Raw genomic sequence first — 12,080 nt, forward strand, 5'->3', positions numbered from 1 at the left:
CCATTGAATAAGTTTCTTCAGCTTGAGTTGGGTTAAAAGCACGGAAGGTATTTGCACCATCACCGTCCTCAAATAGAGTGTTTTCTACGGTCGCTCCATGAATAGCGCATAGCAGAGCCGCACCTAATACTCCGGCAACTCCCATCATATGAAATGGGTTCAACGTCCAATTATGAAATCCTTGGAAGAAAAGGATGAATCGAAATATCGCTGCTACGCCAAAACTCGGCGCAAAGAACCAACCAGATTGCCCCAGTGGATAAATAAGGAATACAGAAACAAAAACAGCAATTGGACCAGAGAATGAGATTGCATTATAAGGCCGCAATTGAACAGACCGAGCAAGTTCAAATTGGCGTAACATGAAACCTATTAGTGCAAAAGCCCCGTGGAGAGCTACAAAAGTCCATAGACCGCCTAATTGACACCAACGAGTAAAATCTCCTTGTGCTTCGGGCCCCCATAGTAGCAACAAAGAGTGTGCTAAACTATTGGCAGGGGTAGAAACTGCTGCGGTTAAGAAATTACAACCTTCCAAATAGGAACTAGCCAATCCATGGGTATACCAAGAAGTTACAAAAGTTGTCCCTGTAAACCAACCCCCTAAAGCGAAATAAGCACAAGGAAAGAGCAATAGGCCAGACCATCCTACAAAAACGAAACGGTCCCTTCGTAACCAGTCATCCATAGTATCAAATAGATCATTTTCTTCTTTAGGAATTCTACCAAGGGCTATAGTCATAGTGATCCTCCTATTCAATTACTTCAACCATTTCCGAGCACCTCATATCACTTTCCAAGGCATATGATAGTTTTATTATCTGTGGACGATTTCTTTCTCGTTCAATGCCCTTTTTCAATGGTCTCGAAGAGAGAAATTTCCCATTTTTATCTATGGAGTCACAGTCACAACCGAGGTCGTGGTAAATCCATGAATTTGATTCGATTTGTTTTTCTTATACTATTTATTTGTTTTTCTTATACTATAGAAATAGAAATAAATTGTTTTTCTTATACTATAGAAAGAAATAAACCTTTGAATTCAGCATTATTCCAAGACTCCTATTTCAAAGTCTATCTTTTAAGGGAAAAATGCAAATAAAAGTAACCCTTCTTTTCCCATTCCCTCTCTATTGCATGGGTGGAAGAACTAAAATAATAGAGGATTCTGAAAAAAAAAAATGGACCTTCGAAATCCAATTTTATGTGTAGCGCAAAGGAGTTGCGATTTCTTCTTATTCCTATAGAACATCTAGTAACAAGAATATGAAATCGTAAATAGCGAAAAATTCTTGTCTTGCGCGGTCTAAGTCTAAGGAAATAAAAAAAATTCGCTTATACAATTTCATCTACATCGAATTTATATATCAGAATAGCGGATAGAGGCATCATTAAAGGAGTCAGGTCTACTTACTTTATGCTTCTTTCCAATTTTATGGTGGATTTGATAAGAACCCTTTTTGCTTTCTTGATAAATAATCGACAAAAAAAGCGTTTTTTTTATATAACCTGCTTGTTTTATTATAATTATAACAAGTCCTATATGGAAATGCCCGCTAAAGAGAAAATCTATTTGATTGTCTCTCGGCCAATATCGATTTTTAGAAAGAAAAAACAAGAATTTTCTTCTTTTTTTATTAACATTAAGAAAAAAGAATATAATTAAAATGGAATTGGCAATATAATTTTTATAGACTTTTGAAAGAAAAAAAAGGGGTTTTTTGCAACCGTTATTTCTTATTTCTTGCCTATATCATATCACGGAAACCTTTCGCTTTGGAACGTGGAGAGATGGCTGAGTGGACTAAAGCGGCGGATTGCTAATCCGTTGTACAATTTTTTTGTACCGAGGGTTCGAATCCCTCTCTTTCCGCTCCCTTGGATCATTTGGGACTTTCGAATTGGAAAGAATTCTGACCCCCGGATTTTCTCATAGATAAATGTACGAAACAAATCCAATAAGAAAAAAAAAAACTGAATTTTTACTCCTCGCGTCCAGGATTCCGTCCTGGGTCATTAGATAAGAATCCAAAGATAAAGAGTGAAACAAAGAATATCACTACTGTATAAACAAAAAGTTTGAGAGTAAGCATTACATAATCTCCAAGATTTTTTTTTAAGGAATAGATTACCAGTTTTTCCTTACCACACGGATCCACTAGGATGGTTTTTTTTTATACCTAAAAATGCAAAAAAGAATTCTTGAAAAAAATTGCAAGAATTCTTTTATAATAAGCACTCTTATCAATAGCAAAAATAGGGTTAGGTGGTTAGGTATTGTGTAGGTACCTTTAGGTACCTGCTCAACCTAGGTGCAGGGGAGTAGAAAGGCTGATCCAAATTTATTGCTGTAGCTACCCATTCAATGTAGAAGAATTTAAATTTTAGAATCGAAGGTTCATAATATAAAAATATAAAACTTCTCGGCTTTTACCCATTTTAAAATTTTTTTGGAATGAACACATCATTCAATTTGGCATACAGAGTACTAAAGATTTCATCGAAAACTTACAGCAGCTTGCCAAACAAAGGCTAATAGAAAAAAGAATAGAGGTATAACAGGCATAATATCCACGATTGGATTGAAAATAGCATAAGCTTCGGGTAATTTGGCAAAGAAAAAACTAGTAGGATAAAGAACAGAATTAAAACAGATACAGGTTAAACTAAGTATATTAGGCATAACAAGCATTTCATTCTTGTAGAGTAAATAATTGGATTTTTCTTGAGTTATTTTTTTAAGGGAAAGAAGGAAAAGGCAGATTCAAAATCTTTTTTCTTCGGACTTTCCCAAACACAAAATACCTCCTTGTATTCGCACTCTCAAATGAGAGTGGAATAAATTCGACTTTCATATAATATCTTAATAGAATTCCATGTAATGATCAATGCATTTTTTTGATTCTATATTATCCGCATGTGTAGAATACTAGCAAGAGAATATCCCTCCTTTTTTATGTAATTGAAATGGTATTGACGAATAACAAATAAACATACTAGTGTTTATTAGTGTCGCATAAAACCCGAAATGGGGCGTGGCCAAGTGGTAAGGCAGCGGGTTTTGGTCCCGTTACTCGGAGGTTCGAATCCTTCCGTCCCAGATTGTTTCTGATGAAACAAACGGTGAAATCATATAGTATTCCGTACGAGACAAAAGTTTATTAAAGAGAATAATGATATCTTATTCTTTCTCAGAAAACATAATAAAGTCTTAAGTCCAGTCAAATTGACTATCTTTATTTTCATGAAAAAATGGGATCTATCAAGCACATTCAGGATATGCCTCTACTATAAAATCACTTAGTCATATTTTTTTCTTCCTTTTGGTATTCGAGTTGAAGAAGTACGAGAATTCTATAACTACCAAAAACTTTCAATCTTTTCATTGGAATAGTTTATTTAGTTATTATAGTTAATTGTTTTTGGTACTGAAAAAATATATTACTACTAGAATTCTAATTCTAGTAATTAAATTAATTAAACTTTTTTGGAGGTTGATAGTTTATTTATTGAGGAAGAGTCAATCCTTCTTTTCTCACTTCAAGATTGATCATCTCGAGCCATCCGTTGAGGGTGGAAATTTAAGAATAAATAAGTTTTAAGCAAACTTGTTTAGTCGTCTTTTTCAAACTATGTTTCATTCATATGATAGAATTTTAATATGGGTTTAAATAAATTGGATCTTGGCGGAGGCTTCCCGGATAAATACTTACTTTCTTTTATCCATATTGCTCCATAGATAGCAAGTTTTAATTAGTATAAAAAAACTAAACCAATGACTATTCATGATTCCATCCATATTGGATCAATTCTCTATACCACTTTGCAATGAAAAGAGGAATGTTTGTTATGGTAAAACTTCGTTTAAAACGATGTGGTAGAAAGCAACGTGCGACTTGAAGGACATGATCGATTGTGGATTTTGCTATCCATCATTTTCCATAGTAATGAAAATGCTCTTGGCTCGACATAGCCTGTTCTATTCGTTCCGAACCAAATTTGCGCTGGGTTTAAGTAACATAGTACACGATGGAGCTCGAGAGGACAGAATTTTTTTTATCAAGGGAAAGAATCTAGGGTTAGTGAAAACTAATAAATTAGGCCAACTTTGTCAGTCTATCCTTAATATAGAAATAAATCGAAAGGTTAAAATAAGAAGAAAGTCCAATAAAAGTATATCAGAATCAATCCCTCTTATTAGATTTCTATAGAAGAGATAAATGCTTTATCGAAGGAAATAAGAAAAAAGGGTATGTTGCTACTCTTTTGAAAGAAAAAAATAGGAATTCCCGAAGTAATGTCTAAACCCAAGGATTTCACAAATCAAAGATAAAGGATTCCAGAACAAGTAAACACAATTTTCAATTGTCTCAACAACAGAGTTGGATTAGAATAAGGAATAAAAGTCAATTCGTTCGAAATGAGACAAAGAAAAGAGTTTAAAGACGACTCAAAAATTTTGGAAGGATTTTGCCTTCGAAGTTTGTCAGGCAAAATTAGCCCACTTGAGTCATGAGTATAAATGAAATTTGTTTTTTCTGTAAGGAAATTAATGCACGTCATAGTCTAATTTCTATTATTATCGACAGAAATTCGAATCATTTTCTCGAGCCGTATGAGGAGAAAACCTCATATACGTTTCTAGGGGGGGGCGTTGTTTATCTACATCTATCCCAATAAGCTGTCTATCGAATCGTTGCAATTGATGTTCGATCTCGAAGAGAAGGAAGAGATCTTCAAAAAGTAGGTTTTTATGATCCGATAAAGAATCAAACTTGTTTAAATGTTCCAGCTATTCTCTATTTCCTTGAAAAGGGTGCTCAACCAACAAGAACTGTTTATGATATTTTAAGGAAGGCAGAATTCTTTAAAGAAAAAGAAAGAACTTTGAGTTAATTGAAGAACTAAATGAATCAAAAAATAGGATAGGAGAAGATTATTAGTATTCCTAGTTGTCTAATTATTTAGACACAATTTACCTCTTTTTTAATCCTATTTGGATTTATATTATATCGTGCCAATCCAACATAAGCCCCTATTTTATTTACTTTTTCTATCTAATTTGTTTTCTTACCATTGTATTTCCATTGACAAAGGTCTATTGAACAAATAGAATTTGTAGATAGATGGGTCTCTTTATCCTCACTCCATATTCAATTTTTCCGCCTACACTTCGCTCAAATGATAAGGGTGTTCCTCTTGCATGTATTCTCATACAATATAATATATATTTTTTATAATATATATTTTTTGTTAATAAAAATCGCTAAAAATAAGGAGAATTTGGCCATCGTGATTAGGGTCGCTCTTTTTTTAACTTTACTTTAGTGGAATTTCACCGGACCTGTTCGTTTTGGCATTTGAGTGTTTTTCATGGTCGATAAAAAAAATCTTTTGATGTCTTGCTAGTTCAATGTTTTGACAGAAGCGCGCGGTGTAATTCCATTGATTTTTGGATTTCGATCGTATCTAAGATCCTTTTTTTATCTGGGTTGCTAACTCAATGGTAGAGTACTCGGCTTTTAAGTGCGACTATGATCTTTTACACATTTGGATGAAACAACAAATTCGTCCAGACTCTTGGTAGAGTCTAGAAGACCACGACTGATCCTCAAAGGTAATGAATGGAAAAAATAGCATGTCGTAATAAAATCAATCTTTTTTGAATGGAATCCAAAATTACGATTTTCTGGGTCTAATGAATAAATGGATAGAGCCTGGCTCCAATTCTGGTAAAATAAAAAGCAACGAGCTGAACTTCCTAATTGGAATGATTCCCCGCTCTAATTAGACGTTAAAAATAGATTAGTGCCGGATGCGGGGAAAGGTTGGGTTTTCCTATGAGTGGACCCTTTATTTTTTCTTTTTTTTTTTAGAAATCCTAATTATTCTTGATTATGGATTGAATAAGGGATGTTATGGATTGAATGTGTAAAAGAAGCAGTATATTGATAAAGAGGCTGTATTCCAAAGTCAAAAGAGCGATTGGCCTGCAAAAATAAAAAACTTGTTCTGTTCTTTTTTTTTAATTAGAACAAACATAAACTAATTGGGTAGAAAAGGAGCAGAAAAAGATCTGTGGATTAGACTCCCTTTCTTTCCAGGGTTTGTATTAAAAATGCAACACCCTGTTCTGACCATATTGCACTATGTATCATCATTCGATAAACCGAGAAATGCTTCTTCTCTCTGATTCAAGTAGAAATACAAATGGAAAAATTCGAAGGGTATTCAGAAAAACATAAATCTCGTCAACAATACTTTGTCTACCCACTTCTCTTTCAGGAATATATTTATGCATTTGCCCACCATTATGGATTAAATGGTTCTGAACCTGTGGAAATAGTTGTTAGTTGTAATAACAAGAAATTTAGTTCACTACTTGTGAAACGTTTAATTATTCGAATGTATCAGCAGAATTTTTTGGATAACTCGGTTAATCATCCTAACCAAGATCGATTATTGGATTACAAAAATTATTTTTATTCTGAGTTTTATTCTCAGATTCTATCTGAAGGGTTTGCGATCGTTGTGGAAATCCCATTCTCGCTACGGGAATTTTTTTGTCTGAAAGAAAAAGAAATACCAAAGTTTCAGAATTTACGCTCTATTCATTCAATATTTCCCTTTTTAGAAGACAAATTTTTGCATTTGGATTATCTATCACATATAGAAATACCCTATCCTATCCATTTGGAAATCCTGGTTCAACTCCTTCAATACCGTATCCAAGATGTTCCATCTTTGCATTTATTGCGATTCTTTCTCAACTATTATTCGAATTGGAATAGTTTTATTACTTCAATGAAATCCATTTTTTTTTTTCAAAAAGAAAATAAAAGACTATTTCAATTCCTATATAACTCTTATGTATCAGAATATGAATTTTTTTTGTTGTTTCTTCGTAAACAATCTTCTTGCTTACCATTAGCATCTTCTGGAACTTTTCTGGAACGAATCCACTTTTCTAGGAAGATGGAACATTTTGGGATAATGTACCCTGGTTTTTCTCGGAAAACCCTATGGTTCTTTATGGATCCTCTTATGCATTATGTTCGATATCAAGGAAAGGCAATTCTTGCATCAAAAGGCACTTTTTTTTTGAAGAAGAAATGGAAATGCTACCTTATCAATTTCTGGCAATATTATTTCTGTTTTTGGACTCAGCCGCGAAGAATCCATATAAACCAATTATAGCAAACTCTTGCTTCGATTTTATGGGGTACCTTTCAAGTGTACAAAAAAGTTCTTTGTTAGTAAGGAATCAAATGCTGGAGAATTCATTTCTAATAGATACTCGAATGAAAAAATTCGATACCATAGTCCCCGCTACTCTCCTCATAGGATACTTATCAAAAGCTCAATTTTGTACTGGATCGGGGCATCCTATTAGTAAACCCATTTGGACAGATTTATCAGATTGGGATATTCTTGATCGATTTGGTCGGATATGTAGAAATCTTTTTCATTATCATAGTGGATCTTCGAAAAAACGGACTTTGTATCGACTAAAGTATATACTTCGACTTTCATGTGCTAGAACTTTAGCTCGTAAACATAAAAGCACGGTACGAACTTTTATGCAACGATTGGGTTCGGCATTTTTAGAAGAATTTTTTATGGAAGAAGAGCAAGTTTTTTCTTTGATGTTCACCAAAACAACTCTTTTTTCTTTCTGTGGATCACACACTGAGCGTATTTGGTATTTGGATATTATACGTATCAATGACCTGGTCAACCCTCTTAATTAATCATTAGACGAAATTAAGAAACAGGAAAGGGTTGATAAATGATCAAGAAAAAACTTTTCTATTTTTCATTCTGAAATGTTCTTTTTATTATAATAAAGAGTAGGTGAATCAACTTACTAATTAAAAAAATTAGTAGAACTTCCTCTTTGGAATAGAAATTGGCTATTTCTACATAGGGAAAGTCGTGTGCAATGAAAAATGCAAGCACGATTTGGGGAGGGATTTTTCTCTATTGTAACAAGGAAGAATTATCTACTCCATCCGACTAGTTCCGGGTTCGAGTCCCGGGCAACCCATATAGAAAAGACCCATCAAAGTTTTTCACTTTGACTCACTTCATTTACAAATACAAAATTATTGGTTTGGTTAATTTAGTTATATGGATAGCTAATCTTTGGGCTGACTTGGTTGACATTGGTATATAGTCTATGTTATACTGTTAAATAACAAGCCTTCTATTATCTATATTCTAGTTAATACGTGTGCTTGGGAGTCCTTGCAATTTGAATAAACCAAGATCTTACCATGACTGCAATTTTAGAGAGACGCGAAAGTACAAGCCTGTGGGGTCGCTTCTGCAACTGGATAACTAGCACTGAAAATCGTCTTTACATCGGATGGTTCGGTGTTTTGATGATCCCTACCTTATTGACCGCAACTTCTGTATTTATTATCGCCTTCATCGCTGCCCCTCCAGTAGATATTGATGGTATTCGTGAGCCTGTTTCTGGTTCTTTACTTTATGGAAACAATATTATCTCTGGTGCTATTATCCCTACTTCTGCGGCGATCGGATTGCACTTTTACCCAATTTGGGAAGCTGCATCTGTTGATGAGTGGTTATACAATGGTGGTCCTTATGAGCTAATTGTTCTACACTTCTTACTTGGTGTAGCTTGTTATATGGGTCGTGAGTGGGAACTTAGTTTCCGTCTGGGTATGCGTCCTTGGATTGCTGTTGCATATTCAGCTCCTGTTGCAGCTGCTACTGCTGTTTTCTTGATTTACCCTATTGGTCAAGGAAGCTTTTCTGATGGTATGCCTTTAGGAATCTCTGGTACTTTCAACTTTATGATTGTATTCCAGGCAGAGCACAACATCCTTATGCATCCATTCCACATGTTAGGTGTAGCTGGTGTATTCGGCGGTTCCCTATTCAGTGCTATGCATGGTTCCTTGGTAACCTCTAGTTTGATCAGGGAAACTACTGAAAATGAATCCGCTAATGAGGGTTACAAATTTGGTCAAGAGGAAGAAACTTATAATATTGTGGCTGCTCATGGTTATTTTGGCCGATTAATCTTCCAATATGCTAGTTTCAACAACTCTCGTTCTTTACACTTCTTCTTGGCTGCTTGGCCTGTAGTAGGAATCTGGTTCACTGCTTTAGGTATTAGTACTATGGCTTTCAACCTAAATGGTTTCAATTTCAACCAATCTGTAGTTGATAGTCAAGGTCGCGTTATTAATACTTGGGCTGATATCATCAACCGTGCTAACCTTGGTATGGAAGTAATGCACGAACGTAATGCTCACAACTTCCCTCTAGACTTAGCTGCTGTTGAAGTTCCATCTATTAATGGATAAGGTTTTTCTGCTAACATATAAGAATTTTTGAAGACAGAAATACCCAATATCTTGTTCTAGCAAGATATTGGGTATTTCTGTCTTTATTTTGAATCTTTTTTTCTTCTTAATCTTTCTATTCAGAATTCAGTTAACGACGAGAGTTAGTATCCTTTCTTGCATTTTCATAACTCGTGAAATGCCGAGTAGGCACGAATTCCCCCAATTTGCGACCTACCATAGGATTTGTTATGTAAATAGGTATATGTTCCTTTCCATTATGAATCGCGATTGTATGGCCAACCATTGTGGGTAGAATGCTAGATGCCCGGGACCACGTTACTATTGTTTCTTTCTCCTCCTTCATATTGACCTTTTCTATCTTTGCCAATAAATGATGAGCTACAAAAGGATTCGTTTTTTTTCGTGTCACAGCTGATTACTCCTTTTTTCCTTTTTAAAGAGTGGCATTCTATGTCCAATATCTCGATCGAAGTACGGAGGTCAGAATAAATAGAATAATGATCAATGGAAAAAAGAAAAAAATCCTTTAGCTGGATAAGGGGCGGATGTAGCCAAGTGGATCAAGGCAGTGGATTGTGAATCCACCATGCGCGGGTTCAATTCCCGTCGTTCGCCCATCGCATTATTGCAAATTCCAAAAATGCAATTTTCCATATTCCTAGTTACGTATTTACTTACGGCGACGAAGAATAAAACTATCGCTATATTTTTTCCTTTTCCTAGTTCTTCTTCCAAGCGCAGGATAACCCCAAGGGGTTGTGGGTTTTTTTCTACCAATGGGAGCTTTCCCTTCACCGCCCCCATGGGGGTGGTCCACAGGGTTCATAACTACCCCTCTTACTACGGGGCGTTTACCTAGCCAACACTTAGATCCGGCTCTACCCAAACTTTTTTGGTTCACCCCAACATTACCCACTTGTCCGACTGTTGCTAAGCAGTTTTGGGATACTAAACGGACCTCCCCAGATGGTAATCTTAAAGTGGCCGATTTACCCTCTTTTGCAATGAGTTTCGCTACAGCACCTGCTGCTCTAGCTAATTGCCCACCCCTTCCACGTGTGATTTCTATGTTATGCATGGCCGTGCCTAAGGGCATATCGGTTGAAGTAGATTCTTCTTTTCTCTCAAAAAACCCCTTCCCAAACTGTACAAGCTTCTTCCAAAGCATACGGCTTTCTAGATGTATATGACGATCTCTAGACAGATGGATCTTATATGAATCATATGATGAAGTACCACATGAGTGGATATATAGGAAAGGAATCCAAATCTGCCGAATCGCTCATGTTATGATCTTCTACATCCTAGGTCTCTGCGTTCCGTCATCTGGCTTATGTTCTTCATGTAGCATTCAGATCGAATGACTCTATGAAATTACGTCGATACTTCCACATATTATGGGTAACGTAGGAGACATCCCTATTTTCCCCCGGGGGTCTTAATTACCACTGCTTAGCTTTCAATTTGCCTCTGACCATCAAATTAAATGTGAATAACCCGTCCTCCTCTCTTTGAAACAAGGGGCGCTTCCGGTTCTGTGCGTGCTTCAAACAATTTTGTCTTCTCCATATTACCATATCTCTAGAGCCAATAATTTTCTATGAGGAACTACTGAACTCAATCACTTGCTGCCGTTACTCAACAGTTTTCTGTTGAGGTCTATCCCGTAGAGGTAGTCAAATTGGATCAGTGATCGATTTCTAGGTTTCGTCGTAAACCTAATTGGTTACTTCCAATTACGTAAATCAATAGTTCAAACCGCACTCAAAGGTAGGGCATTTCCCATTGATATAGGAACTTTTGTACCAGAAACAATAGTATCTCCAATTATAGCCCCTCTGGGATGTAAAATATATCTCTTCTCACCATCCCCATAGTGTATGAGACAAATGTATGCATTTCGATTAGGGTCGTATTCTATGGTTACGATTCTACCAGATATGTCTTTTTGATTCCGTCGAAAATCTATTTTACGGTATAGGCGCTTATGACCTCCCCCTCTATGCCTTGCGGTAATGATTCCTCTGGAATTACGACCTTTACCACAACGGTGCCGTCCATGGATCAAATTATTTCGTGGATTGGATTTCACTTGCCTGTCTACGGTTCCCTTGCGTGTGCTCGGGATAGGTGTTTTGTATAAATGTTTCGCCGTATTATTAAGTATTCTCCTTTAGTTTTTTTCTCTATCTAGAAGTGGAATAGAATAACCCGGTTGAAGGGTAATGATCATACGTCTGTAATGCATTGTATGGCCCAGAATAGGTCCTATTCTTCTACCTTTTCCAGGTAGTCGATGGCTATTCACAGCTACCACCTTAACACCAAAGAAGAGTTCGACCCAATGCTTTATTTCTGTCTTAGTGAATCCCGATTCGACATTAAAAGTATATTGATTCTTTCCCAATAAACGAAGACTTTTTTCTGTAAATACTGCGTATTTGATTCCATCCATAAATCGACTTTCCCTCCTATGCTCTGAGTTCCAGTATCGATAAGAATTCGAGTTCTTATTGTTCTTATGTTATGGTATGAATATACCATACCAATTCGTTATGTATGGATGATGGATGAGATTCCATGGATAGAGAGCCAGTTCCAATAGACTTATGGAATGTTCCCGTTCGTGTGCATCCAGCAGGAATTGAACCCGCAAATTTACCAATTATGAGTTGGGCGCTTTAACCATTCAGCCATGGATGCTTAACAGGGATCATCGTACATCGTAAATAACCAATT

General features: G+C 35.9%; 1 non-coding gene across 1 annotated transcript; it reads left to right on the forward strand.

The window, feature by feature from the left end:
* Positions 1 to 1,785: 1,785 nt before the first annotated feature.
* TRNAS-GCU (transfer RNA serine (anticodon GCU)) lies at positions 1,786 to 1,873 on the forward strand. The gene has a single exon. It is a non-coding gene; the product is annotated as a tRNA-Ser (tRNA).
* The last annotated feature ends 10,207 nt before the right edge of the window (positions 1,874 to 12,080 follow it).

Source organism: Triticum urartu, unplaced genomic scaffold, assembly GCF_056163025.1.
Source record: "Triticum urartu cultivar PI428250 unplaced genomic scaffold, HENAU_Tu73 scaffold2, whole genome shotgun sequence".
NCBI lineage: Eukaryota > Viridiplantae > Streptophyta > Magnoliopsida > Poales > Poaceae > Triticum > Triticum urartu.